The sequence below is a fragment of the Spermophilus citellus genome, assembly GCF_964194105.1.
Source record: "Spermophilus citellus genome assembly, chromosome: 2".
In the NCBI taxonomy this organism is placed as follows: domain Eukaryota; kingdom Metazoa; phylum Chordata; class Mammalia; order Rodentia; family Sciuridae; genus Spermophilus; species Spermophilus citellus.
The window spans coordinates 188629003-188643479 of NC_138183.1; the positions used below are offsets into that span (position 1 = coordinate 188629003).

At 42.7% G+C, this 14477-nt stretch overlaps 1 pseudogene across 1 annotated transcript in view; it reads right to left on the reverse strand.

Moving 5' to 3' along the window:
- LOC308641701 (MRG/MORF4L-binding protein-like) overlaps positions 1-13863 on the reverse strand; it is a 146364-nt pseudogene extending 132501 nt beyond the window's left edge. Inside the window, exon 1 of the transcript in view lies at positions 13722-13863. The product of the transcript in view is annotated as an MRG/MORF4L-binding protein-like (transcript). The remainder of the gene's footprint in view (positions 1-13721) is intronic.
- Between the last annotated feature and the right edge of the window lie 614 nt (positions 13864-14477).

Consider the following 14477-nt stretch of genomic DNA (forward strand, 5'->3'; position numbering starts at 1 on the left):
CAAAGAATCTGAGAGTGTAGAGGAGATCCGAGTTCCCTTTTCTAAGTGGCCCCAGAACTAGAGAACCCTGTGGAAAAGTGGTCATAGACACCTTGCTTCTCACTTCTCAGTAATTTCAGGGTTTTAAGGTATCAGAAGAAAACCTTCTATTCCCTTATCTACACAATACATGGGGCAAGAAAGTAAATCAAAAGTATTCTGTGTCCTAGGGGTTCCTGGTTCGGAAAGGAATACAAGTTGAACACACAAATAACTAGTTATATGGAAGAAAGTTACAAGAAGTATGGGGATAGAACATGAGAAAAGGTATTATTGATAAGGAGAAGGACATAGTCTCTGTAACTAGAGAAATCAAAGAGCTTTCCTAGAAGAAATGGCATTTGAGGGGGATCTTGAGATATAAAGAGGTCTGCATGGCAGAGATGAGAGAACAGAGCGTTACTTTCCCTGCCTCCCACATCTAGTTTTCTTAAACCCTTCCGAGGTTTTAAGCTTCAGAAAACTATCTCTTTAGAGGGGATTAAATCATTCATACTTGTGTGTGAATGGCTGATTGCTTCATAAGATATATTCACCAGGGAACTCAGAGCAGATGACACCTAATTGCATAAGAGACATAAGCGCTTCTGAGAAAAAATGTTGAAGGAGATCGTTTCACCACTAATCAAAGTCCCCAAAATGCTGTGATTGATACCCCATCCAACCCTTACCCCCCAAAATAAGATTACATAAGACAGGATCCTTACTATACAAGGACAGACATTGCCAGAGGCTCATAACCCACTCTGAGAGAGGAGAAAGTGGTTTGAAAGGAAAGCTGTTCATCTTTATTTTGGACTCAAATCTCACCCTGCCCAATTTCCCAGTTCTTGTCAGCTTATTGCAAAATAACTTGCTATATAACCTGAGACGAGTCATTCAATTTCATAAACCTCAGTTTGCATAGTTAGAAAATAGGAATAATCTAAAATTAAATATTAAGTTTTTGTGGACCTCCAAGATCCCTGCTTCATCCAGCCAGGCATAACTTAAGAACTCCATGCAATAACTTTCACATATGTCTAAAAAGCTTATTAAAGACAAATATATGAACAACCACATACCAACATCTGACTTTATTTACTTTTCCTTAAGATAGTTCTAATGTAACATGGGTTTGTTTTTATTTTATTTGTATTTCAAGAATGTTGAAATTATCATGAAAATGCAAACACCAGAGAGATTATATACATTTTTTAGTCTGAAAAAAAAATAAAACAAAATTTCTGTGTAGATACCCAGGAAAGTTGGGGCGGGAAAGAGGGCTTTTACACTGATATCTTAAAAACACATCTTGAAATCATTATGGAGAAAAATGATATAAATCATAAATGAAGAAATGGTAAAATCAGCTGATGCAACAGTTAAACTTGGCAGCCCTGAAGTGCCAACCACCCGATGTTTATGAGACCTGGGACAGAAGACTGAAAGTTGGTGTGGGGTGCTGCTGTACCCTCAGTAATATCCAGCTGATAGTAATCCCTGACTTCACTGAGCTGCCTAAGAAGCCCCACATGTGAGAGGTGAGAGGGCAGCTCCTGTTGCTGTGGGTCTGTCCCTAGTTGGTGCTGATGTTACTGCTGGTACTGGTGGGAGTGGTAGGGCGGTGGCCACTGTATTACTCTTGTCATTTTTAAGTCTGATGTTTTGGTTGCTCCCAGGAGAGTGGAATACCAGAAGAAACAATACACTGGTTTCTAAGTCGGATGGCCAGTTTAGAAAGTCTAGGTCTGGTACTTTCGAAATAAGTCAGTCTCTGTGAAAGTAAAATGTGGATGTTGTAAGGTTTCCATGATGCAGCGATGGGAAAGCTCTTTCGTATGTGGTCCTTGTCATTCAAATCTGGAGCCCTAATTCTTTCTGTGGAATAAGGGTGATTTTAGTCAATCTGTGTGTAACACATTGTAATTATTTTTGTTGGTTCAGAAGGCGCCAAGAGGTTAAACTGCTCAGCAAGCAAGATTGGGAAAGCACCTGGAGGCTGGGCCTGGGCCAAGGGCTGGTCCTCCTCCAGGAGGTTGTGAAATGTATTTGGCCTACAGAATTTGGAGCATGGGTGATATGGCTCTACCCGCTTGACCGGGGCAGGACTTCTTGGGGAAATGGCCAGCACCCCGTGGCTGCTGGGATCTTATAGACAGCCAGACATCCCACCCACTGACCTCCTCTGTATGCAGTTGGAGCACTCTTTCCTTGCACCCATCCCATAGCATCCTCATCCCCAGCCCAGGGCTCTCAACCCCTCACCAGCCATGGTTAAAGTCCTAGTGGTCAAGACCTATGTCTGCACAGCAGATCCTTAGAGTGAAGGCAGAGCTTTCTGGGTAATGCGCCTCCCTGTCCCGGTTGTTGCAATATTAGAGCTGCTTAAGTGGGAAAGAAAAGACCAGGATAGCAGCCCTCAAGAAACCAGCTTCAATGTGCATTTAAAATGTAGTCACTATACTTAAAAGTCAGGCCACAGAATACAACTTCAAAAATGTTGGAAAAAAACTCTTAAAATCCTATTATATCATGTTACAATATTCAAAATCTTGGGTTTTGTTAGCAAAATGAGAAGATTTCACAACTCTGTGGCCACATCCTGTACCCAACCCCATCCCACCTGGTCAAATGCTGACAGATACCACACACTGAATCTGGTCAGGGGTCTCCAGTCCACCACAATCATGCTTGTGCCCCCAGATGTCTTCTAAATCCCCTGCCTGGCCCTGTGTGGGGTAGCTGGAAATCCCAGGGATCAGTTTACAGGTACAGAAGTCTGTAGATCTGGGTTTCAATCCTGTCTCTGCCTTGTGTTGACCTCGGAACAGTGAACCAATTTCTTAACCTCTCTGATCATCACTTTCTTCATCTTGAAAACAGACATAAATGAGTTCCTATCCTGTGGGTTGTCATGAGGATTCAGTTAGTACATTTAGTATGGTGCCTAACGCATAGTAGTTATTCAATAAACATTAATATCAACATTATTATAGCTAGCCCATTATTATTACTCCTACATTCACTAAGGATTTTCTGTCATTGGAAAAAACTGAGCACTGTTGAACCAGTGGTGACCCTTAGTTAACCTATACCCCAGGCATAGTGTCCCCATCAACACAAGTAATAAAATAAGACACAGGCCAAGCTAGCACTTGGCAGAAACATTGGACAGAAGCTTCTGTAATGGGTGTAGAAACAGAGGGTCACAAACTCCCTTCCAGCACAAACATGGAGATATTCAACCACATGCCTGGCATTTTTCACACTTCAATTTTATCAAATCCCTACATCAGCCCTGTAAAATAGGTATAATTATTGACCCCATTTAACAAATGAAAAAATGGAGACTCAGAGAGGACAAGTAGCTTGCCAGCAGTCTCAGAGCAGCAGAGTCAGAACTGAAGACCAGGACCTCTTTCTGTCCCTCATCAGGAAATATTTTTCTTGAAAATTGAGGAAACTTCTAGAAGTAGTCTCCCAAAGTGGAATTAAAGCACAGTTAGACACAGTTGAAGCCAGTTGTTAAAAGAGCAAAATACATACCCCAAATGGATATAGTCCCATTCCTGTGCCTCATGCTGAATTGACCTAAATTGTACTGGATTGGTTCCTGGAAGCCAGAGCATTAGTCTTTGTATCCCAGTGGCTCTCTCTGTACTTAGCACAGCACTCTTTTTCTTCTTTCACCTGCAGAAGGAAGGCAATAACTTTGCTTACCTCATACCGTTAGAAGATTGAATGAATTTCTATATGTGTATTAAATTTGCTTCGGCAGCTATAGCCAGCAAGCATCCCTGAGATGGGTGGCTTAAACAATAAACATTTCTCACAGTCCTAGAGGCTACAAGTCCAAGATGGAGATGTTAATCTATTCAGTTCTTGTTGAGGGCTCTCCTCTTGGCTTACACACGGCTGCCTTCTTACTCTGTCTTCACATGGTGTGGGGGGGCACTGCCTGTCCCCTCCCCTTTCTCATAAGGCCACTAATCCTATTATGAAGACCCCACCCTCATTACCTCATCTAACCTTAATGACCCCCCCCCCACCAAAGGGGGCAAATTCCATGGCATGGAGGACTAGTGAGACCTCCAGTATGTGAGGTCTCAGAACAGTGCCTGCCCCATGGTCAATGCTATGTCTGCATTCGCTGTTGTGTACCATGCACTCTTCTAGTGTATTGTCATTGAACTTCACATTCAATTCGCACGCTTCCCTACCCTATCCTGCCTCCAGTATTGAATTGTTGATTGCTTAATGTAAAACCTAATGCAAATGTAAATAATAGAAGGAAAAGAGAGAGGGAGAAAGGAGAGAAAAGAGAGCAGCCTGGGTGAAGGATAGAGGATGAGATTGTGGCCAGGGTACCTATTCAGACATCTGTGGCCATCAGACAATCCAAACAGGTAGCTGGAAGGGGTTGCAAGAGAAGCACATAGCATTAAAATCCACCCACTTCATGAAGCAAGAGTTCTCCCACCTCCTCTGAGGAGCCATGTGGTTTCATCCTGGTCCACAGCATAATGATTTGGTTTCTAGACCTGCCAGTCACTTGCTAAGCAACTTTGAGAGAAGCACTTGTCCCTGCTGACCTGTTTCCTGGCTCATTCAAAGAAAAAATTGGTTTCCTTGGTCTGGAAATCTCCTTCCAGCCCTGTGTCAGGAAGGAATTGGATATGAGTGAAAAGCCTGCCTTCAGAGAGAACTGGATTTAAGTACTGGTTTGCTCCTTTCTAGCTGCACATCCTTGGCCAAATCATAACCTTTCCCCGGCCTTTTTGATTCTAAAGACTTACATACCTCCTCGCATCTTCTCTTGTCTCCTCCTCATTGCGATTCCATCTTCTCCCACCAAAGGTGCATCCTCTGTGCCTCAGAGAGACTTTGTCCCTGAAGAAGGCACACTCATGTTTTCCAAGTATTTAGGCTCTTTCATCTTGGGCAGGTTTGAGACGGTGAGGGAACAGCCTTCAGGCCTATTCCCAGACACTGTCCTTTCAAAAGCTCATGAAGAAAAGTGCTCTTAAAGCATTCTCAATGTTCCTGCCACCAGATCCAGCCAGAAATCTGTCATCTGCCCACATCATCGAGCTCCTCCCACTTAGCTGGATACTCACCGTTGATGACCCTTTAGACAGAATAAATGCAAATCAAGATCAAAGACTGGAGAGAACCAGTTTCTATCCTGCAGACCCTGCAGGGAAGAGAATTAGGAAAAAACTTGTGACTTCTGGGAATCCTTCAGGAGCACCTGGGGATGTGGTATGGATGCTCTCAAGAACTCAGAGACCAGGAAAAATCCATTGTGTGCCTCTGAATGCATAGTCATAACCATTCTGGTGTCTGGGCAGGCAATCCTGGGACAATCCAAAACCATCTTTGTGGTTCAATCAACCCTGTCCCCTATCTTAAAACCTAAGGCCAGTTCCATCAGGGGACAAAAAGTTCCCTGATCACTTCCATTGACCAAAGAGCTCAGTTCAGTAATTAGCCCGGGACTTAATGTAATCGTTATAATGTCTCAGTTCATTTTAAGTGAAAGCTGCTTCTATGCCTTGGCTGGGGCCTGCCTCAGAGTGGCCCTTGAGTGGGAAGCTGGTGTTAGGATTGAAAGAGAGGAAGGTCAGAGAGCAAGGAGGCAGCCCAGCTCTTGCCTGAATGAGACCTTTGCTGAAGTGGCCAGCTGTCCCTCACGGCTTATTCTTGGCTGCTTCTGAGTCATCAGTGTTAGGGAGGGTTGCCTGCAATCCTCTCAACCCAGACAAAGGCTCCTGCCTGGGCTGATCACTTGAGATTTCTGCCTGTCCCTCATTCCTACAGGTGTCCTTTGTTGGCAGCAGGGGGACTACCCTGCCCCCTTTCTCAGGTAGCCCGTCCAATGCTAAGGAACTCTGGGAAGGCAGGCCATTCTCAGCCCAGACCTCCCTTTTCTCTCCTGCCTGTGCAGTGGCCAGCATGACCTCTTGCCCTTGAGATTCCTTAGGTGTGAGTCGGACATCAGAGCAAAGTACCCTCCCCCAAATGCCACAGTGACATGTAGAATTCTGAGTGTTCTCAGAGAAGCCCTATCCCCAGGCACAACATAGAAAGACTGTCCACTGTCCCTGCAGGCAAGGCTAGAATTCAAAGCTCACTGATGGCTTTCTCCAAAGGCTGAGGTCAGCAAACGCCATGTCATACCAATCTCAGCTCTATGGGTCTCAGACTTCATATGGAGTCAGGAATGTTGGGCACCTTTTCTCAAAGATATTTTAGCAGAAACAAAGTCAGAAGGAGTCCTTTGTGAAGCTCTGTTACATGACAACCCAAAACTGAGCAGGGCAGAGTAAAATAGCTCATGGGTCAGTTGGATTTAAATAGAATCTCACAAGAAGAATTTCACTTACTAAAGAAAGAATATTTATATAAAGCATAATGTTAGCAGAGTCAATGTTGGGCACTGTGTCAACGGGTACTTGTTATATTAGTCTCCATAGTTCTGAAATTTGTTGAAAAGAAAGTCCTTGTCAACCAGAAGATAAAAGGGTGCTTATTTGTTTATGTAGCAAACATTTATTGAGCACCTAATGTAAACATCATGTTGGGTGCTGGTGATCCATTGACAAAATATTCTACCATAAGAAAGCACAGGGGTACTTAGGAGCTTTTATGTGGTACATATTCTTAGTGAGAAAAAGTAGAGAAAGTGTGTAAAAAATAAAACAAGATATAATGTAAAATTTTTAAATAGGACAGAATTCAGCCCACCTTGCTGCCAATGCCTTTAACTTAAGCAGTGTGATATGCAGAGAAGGCCCCCCAGGACATCCAGGTCCTCATACCTGAACCTGTCAGTATGTTATCCTTCATAACAAATGAGACTTTGCAGATGTGACTAAATTAAGGATCTTGAGGTGGGAAGATTTAGGCTGGATCATCAAGTTGGGCCTAGTGTATCACAAAGGTTATTTTAAGTAAAAGAAGGGAGGTAGGAGGGTCAGAGTGAGAGGAGATGTGAGCAGGAAACAGGGGTGTGAGAAGTGCAGTTCACTGCCCATGAAGACGGAAGGTGTCCTGGCCAAGGAGCATCAGCCACTTCTGTGAACTAGAAGACACAGGAAATGAATGCTCTCAGAGCTTCCAGATCTAACAAGGCCCTCCTCGCCAACATCTTGATTTCCGCCCCATGACACCCATGCTGAAGTTATGATCTCCAAAAGTATGTGATGATCGTGTATATTGTTTGTTGTATTTAAATGTGTAGTCATTCATTATAGCAGCAGGAAGCTAATATAAATAATTTCAACTGAAATTATTCAATTAAAAAAAGGAGAAGGAAAAAAGTAGAGAAAGTATAAGAAAAATATATAATATAAAAATTTTAAATAGGACAGCAATTCAGCCCATCTTGCTGCCAACAAGGTATGCCCCAGAGCAGGCCTGAAGTGAGGTATATTTGATACTTTTTCTATATTTTGTCTCAGTTGTACTGTGAGCATCTTGTCACACTTATAGCTGTAGGGGAGATTCAGGGACAATGACAACTCTCTGCAACTTTCCACATCCTTACTGATTTTAGAACTTAACCCTAGACAAGCAACTTCATTCTATTGAAACTGAGAGGCAGTTGAGTCGAGTGGTTAAGGGCTTTAGTTGTGGAGTCAGACACATGGAAGTCAAACCCTTGCTCTGATCCTTACTAGCTATGTAATTTTAGACAAGCTGCTGGAATCCCCCAGCCTCAGCTTCCTGATCTGTGAAATGGATAAATAACAACAATTTCTTCCCACTTTGTAATAAGGGTTAAATTAGATAATGCAGCCATAGCGTCTGACGCGTACTGAGTTCCTAATAAATGATCATAGTAAGCACAATTGGAATTATTATCGGGATTATCTCTCCTGTTGGAATAGAATTGCCCTCCAAGGGCTAATTTGCCTCCTAGATAATGTGCCTGCCTCCAGTACCCATTGCACAAGCTTATTATTAATAAGCCTTTCAATCTTGTTTGTTAAGTAGGCAAAGCCTTGAAAAAAATAGGGTCCTGTGGGGAAAATAATGAAAGGGGGTCCTTGGTTGAGAAAAAGATGATAGGTATCAAAGTTCTCATTGTTATACCAATATAACCCAACTGACACAGGACAAGGTGCTCACATGCACAAAGCCAGCACCACAGGAGGCAGATGGAGGACTGAAACTTGGGTCTCCCAGGCCCTTCTAGTTTCCTTCCCAGTTTCCACCAACATTCAGACCATGTCCAGTTAACAAAGCTGCTTCAAAATTACAAGATCACTCATGACCCTGTCCTAAGCTGGAGCAAAGGCTAAGTATCCCCAGCTCAACCTCTAGTCATTTGCATATCTCTGCTCTTCCAAAGATGCCTCCTGAAATATGAAGTTCAAATGTCTGATGTCAAATATGCACATCACTGGGTTTTCTCCTTGTGTCCAAACTCATAACCTCTTTTACCTCCATCCTTATTTTCCCTGCAGAAATTTCTTATAGGAACAAATACACAAAACAAAACAAAGTTTTAAAGGTTTTGCTTTTGCAAGGCAGACACAGGGTTAAATTAAAGAGCTAGCCCCTTTTCGTCAGCAATAAGGACAACTCCCTTCTGGAAGGTACTCCTTTTCTTCACCCAGCCCCAATTTGTCAATAGACAACATGGGTTCTAGGTTTCTCAATGGGGACATGTCTATGTCTTTTCCAATTGAAATACAGTCAGAACCCTGAGTCATTTGAGGCCAAACCTGGTAAACATACTAAATGACCATGTGGAGACAGTGACTTCTTGAGACAGAGATGGAGGAAAGGAACTGATCTAAAGATTCCTGAGAGAGGCTTAAAAGTGAGCCCCTAAAAGCTACTCCCAAAGAGGAGCCCCACAAAGCTCTGAACATCAGTAAATGACTGGAAATTTGTTTTAGAATTAAAGGAGCATTACAAAAATAATATCCACATCTGCTGAACATTTAATACACAAAGGTGAGGGGTTGTTGGTCATTTTTTATAAACGCATAATTCTCATCATTATCCTCTCCAGCAGACACCATTATTATTATTACTATTATTATTATCATTCTCATTTTGTAGGTAAGAAATAGAAATTGTAGAGGTTAGATAATTTGTTTAAGGTCATACAGTTAGGAAACTAAGACTTCAGGACTTGAAACCAGGTCATGTATCCAAAGACTTGGCTCATAACCCCCCACTGTTCTTAGATGTGAAATTCTCACAACACACTGAGGGAGAAGGAGGACAGCTTCCTGAAACTTCACACTCATGTTGTGGTATCTCCAAAACATTCATTTGTCCAACAAATAAATACGAGTGCCTACTTGGTTTGGACCTCAGCCTTTAACGTGAAGTACTAAGAGGTAAGCAGAGTGAGCCAGGCTCTGCCCTGTGACAACTGAGAGCCTAGCAGGGAGATGGTCATTTAATGTGTTTAAGAAGAAGAGCAACAGGGTCCCCAGTTGTCACTTTGGAAAGATCCCTGACCACAATGGGAGTCAGATGTAGCTTCCATCAATACCAGGTTAGGTGAGTTGTTTTTTAAGAACTTGCATCTCAGAAACTTAACTCCTCCTCCTTCATTCTGGGCTTCCTCACAATTTGTTTTGTTCTTCCTTTTTTTACATCAAACCAGATTGTTTGCCTTTGATGTCCAGGTGTGTTCTCTCTATTATATTGTGCACACCTTGAGTTCAGCATTTGCCCACATGCCTCCAGGATCAAGCACATTGCCTGGTAATTCTCAGCTCCCTTAACCTTTTGTTAAATGAGTGACTTAATGCTGTCTATAGAGTTGAATTAGATGGGCTGCCATCTAATAGACAAAAAGCATCTATAGTTCATAAAATACTTTACATGTGAAAACTGTGCATATGTGTGTGTGTCTGTATTTTTCTATTTATATCCTCTACCAACAATTCAGAGCCTAATCACATTTAGTTTCCACACCTGTGGAATATATTATTGTTGTTTTCTGTATGGTTGCTAATATCAACCAGTAGAAAGGGTGTTACTTACCTTTGTAGAAGGTGAATCTGTTGTTGTTCCTGCTATTGGCTATATGTTCCATGTTTAAAAATGTAATTAATGATGGCTGGTTTCTCTATTTGGCTGTGGAAGAAGGATATCACTTAAATTTAGTAAAGTAAAAAATTGTATTTAACTTGCAAGGGTAATTCTCAGGATTTCTTTCCTATTTAAAAAAAAAAGCAAAAGACAAACAAGCAAACAAAAAACTTTTTTTGTGTCAAGAGTCATAATAAGGAAACATGTTAATCAAATTTTGTGGTTAGAACTGAAAAAAATGCTTTATTTTCTCATAAATAAATACATGTTCATATTTTCAAATTACATATGCATTTTAATCTATTCTTTTCCCAGTTTAAAAATCTAATCTTTTATGCTGGGGACTTCTCAGTTTGTATTTATCACATTTTGAGCATACTGGCCCCAAATCTTGGTGATCTCATTTTCCTATGTACCAGGCCAATCTCCTGAATCTTTCCTGTATTTATCTACTCCATCATTCTGTCAGTCATTGGGTCAACTAGTCAGTCGGTCAGTCACTGGACCCTTCGGGAGCCCCCTCCTCTTTTCCAGGTACTACATTAGTCTCTGAGGACACTGACCTAAGGAAGGCACAGCCCTTGTTAGGGAGCTCATGATCCACTGAAGAGAACAGACCAACCCTACTCTTCTTTTTAGTGTCCAAACATAGAACTTTTCAAGGAGAAAATTCATGTGTATTCATTGACACATTTGAACATACTGGTCCAAGATCTCAGTGATTTCAGTTTCCTACCTACCAAGAAAATTGACACATTCCTAGTAGATTCAAAATGCCAAACACCTTCAGTTGACATCATACTTTCCTTTTGCCAATGGCATTGCCACAAATGCCAGAAGAGTTTTAATTCCTGACTACCTCCTGAAATGCTGGGAGGATAAAATTATATAATGTATTTGAAATTCTTTAAAACCTAGAAAGTGCCGTTCCAAGAAGAATAATTTCAGCAGCAATAGTTATAAGAAACTAGAATTCATTCAGGGTTGACTATGAATTCCTTTACCTTTGATGATCTGGCTGGGTTGAAAAATGTTGCCCCTACTTCAGAGGTGCAAAACAGGAGGGGTTACTGAGAGACACATGGTACACAGTTTACCAGTGGCTATAATTCATAATAATAATTTCAATTTTTCTCACATTCATAATTTAATCAGACAGGGCATTTAAAATCCTATAACTCAGCATCTGGTACATAGCAGGTATACTATGAATTTCCTTGAAACTGATATCCACTAGTAGTTTTGGATTTTACTCTATCACCTAACCCTCTCTTCAATCAATAGGCATCTTTCTGGGAACATCATGGGATAGAACAGAAAGGGTGTTTGGCCTCCCAATAAATCATATTGAAACTGATATGTCATGGTTGGCAGTGAAGTATGTATAAGTAATTTGTACCACTCATAGCTCATAACACTATCTAATTAGTGTTTGCTAATAATTTTCTTTTTAAAATTAGGGTAGATTCAAGATGACTGCCATAATAAATGTCCCTCTCACTCTTCAATGTTCAAATGTGATCTCCGGGTAGACGGCAAAGGGTGAGGACTTGGCCAGGCAAATATAGGCCGAGTGGGTCTTCATTTTCCCATGTAGCCTCATTTTCAGGTTTGGGTTTCTATTTTAGGATCTGAAAGCAAGAGGGTATTGATACAAAAAGGCAGTGGTGTTCTATGCCAAGGTGCTCTGGCACGATATGTCCTGGGCTGTGCCCCCCCCCCCCCAGTCAGGGGAATGAAGGAAGAGACCTGGAGTAGGGACTGGGGGAAGATTCTGGTGCTGAAGGTAATCCTGAGGCGTGGAGAGCCCAGCCCAGAGTGCATTGATCAAAGAGGAGCCACCTCAGGACATCAGATAGATGGTCTCTGTAAGTGGGTGTATAGGCCTGTGGAAACCTCTACAGCAACATCACAGAGGAGCTATTCATGCATGGCTAGAGCCCAGCAAGCAGTCTCCAGCCCAACCCAGGGAAAAGATCGGCACAGGTGGAGGTGGTCAGGGAGGCAGTGTCCCAGGCAATGGGTGGGATGTGGGTCATTAGGGACCTAGAAAACCAGAGGGGAAACTGAGGCAGATCTGTAAAAAGGGAACCAAATAATAGATAAAGGCTGAGAGAATGAGTCCATCTATGTAGGAGCTGGCTCACTGTACAAAACTTTTCTCTTGGACCTTTGGCAACAAAGGCAACTTTAGGCTTATTAAGAGATGACAAGATGTCTCCTTCTAACTACTGGCTGGGAGGGGCTGGGACTAGGATGCAGTCATTCTCCTGAGTCCTCTGGCCTTCTCTTCCCAGACTGATGTCCTCTAGTTGGGGGTACCACTGTCTTCATCTCTATCCCTCTTCTCATGGCTTCCTATTGCATCCCCCCGCACGCACACACACACACACACACACACACACACACACACACACACACAGAATTGAGTTGGAAGTGATTCCTTTGGGATCTTGAAGGTATCTCATTTGCCTTCCAGTTTCCAACAGTGCTACTGAACTGACCAAAGATATTCAGATTCCTCCTCTCAGGACAGAGTGGTGTTCTGCCTCAGCTGTACCTGGTGCCCTTTCTTCTCTGGAAGCTTTTGAGAACTCTTCTTGTCCCCAAAGTTGTGAAATCTTACAATGATGTACTTTGAGTAGGTTTAGTTTTATCTAGGCAATCAATGAACCCTTAGATCTCAAAGCACATGCCCTTAGATTCTGGAAAACATCCTTGAATAATTTTACTGATGATTTCCCCCCATTTTCTATGCTTTCCTTTCTGGAACTCCTATCATTTAGATGTGGAATCTCTAAAGTCAGTATGCCGACATACTTTTCTCCCATATTTTTCACTTCTTTGGTTTTGTATTTAGTTATTGTGTTATTTCCTAAAATATCTCAGCTTTCTCTTCCAACCCTTCTAATGTGTACCATTTTCTTTACACACTGTCAATTCCTTACATGGACTTCATCTCCCTGGGTCTCCTTTCTCCATTTTGGTCTCCATCTTCCATGCTAATGGTATTCCTAGATGTCTGCCAGTGTTTAAGCCTGGAGATGAAGAGTTACTTGAGCACACAGGTGGGGTTTGTCTATGTAAGTGTTGCCAACTGGCATAGTCAAGTGCTGGGAAACCCTATCATCAGTCCCTTTAGTCCCTTCTTCTTGGATCAGATTAACTAGACTCCAAGAGTAGATCTTTTGATGCCCTATGTGGTCAACAAAATAAAAAGGTCCATGCACTGATCCTTAAAACCTATGAATATGTTACTTAAATGTCAAAGGGCACTTTGAAGATGTCTTCAAATTAAGGTTCTTAAGAGTTCTTGAGAGTATCTTGGATCCTCCAGTGGGTCCACCGTAATTAGAAATTGTGATAAGAAAGAGGCAAGAGGCTCAGACTCCAAGAAGGAGATGCAATCACAAAGCAGAGGTTGGAGTGAGGAGGGCTTGAGCCAAGGAATGTGGGCAGCTTGACAAGTTGCAAGGCACAAGATTCGCCTTAGGCCTCCAGAAGGGACACAGCGCAGCCAACACCTTGATTTTAGTCCTTGAAACTGATATCGGATTTCTCACTTCTGGAACCATAAGATGATAAGGTTGTGTTGTTTTAATTCACTAATTGGTGGCAATTATGGCAGCAGTAGTTACCTGGTCTGGCCTGTGGCCGGGCACTGGCAGTGGGGCAGGTCTTGCTTTCCGTGAGCAGATATGCATGTCGCCTCCTGCTGTTCACTGTGGTGTTCTGCCTCAGCTCTACCTGGCGCCCTGCAGGGCTGAGCGGCTGTTGCATGCTCCCCCTTGGGTGGGCAATGAAATCTCCCAGAAAGGTAAAGCGAGGCAGAGGTTCCAGGGATCAAACTTCTTCCCACTCTGCAGTTCCAAAAGTACCTGGAGCTGCCAATTCCTGAGCTATTTGCAGGTTTGACAGTGGAAACTGGGACAATTGTCAGCTTCCCCCTCCACTGACTCAGAATGGGCTTTCTAGTCCCTTGTCACCTGCTGTTAGCTAATGTGGCTCTCTTCACTCCCAGTCTCCCTGCCTTCATCAGATTATGCCTTAGAAATAATCAAAACTCCTGTAGTGTTAGTGGAGGGTTCGGGAAATAAAACCAGCCAGTGTGCTCAGCCTGCCTGAGGTCTTCATGCTTTCCCCACCTGAGATCTCCTGGGTGGGGAGGATATTGGTGTTTACCCCTCCTGCCTCTGTGCCATACTCCATCTCTGGTTACTTAAGAAAGTCTCTCTGGGCAGGTTCTCCCCTTTCCTTCCCCTTTGTTTATGTCACATGTGCTCAGGGCTGATTCAGCAGTGTGCCCCAGGTGGGTTTTGGTAGTTGTTAAGATGCTGAAGTTCCTCCCTACTGATTGTGCATGGCCACTGTTCCCCATGTCCCCAAGTCACCCT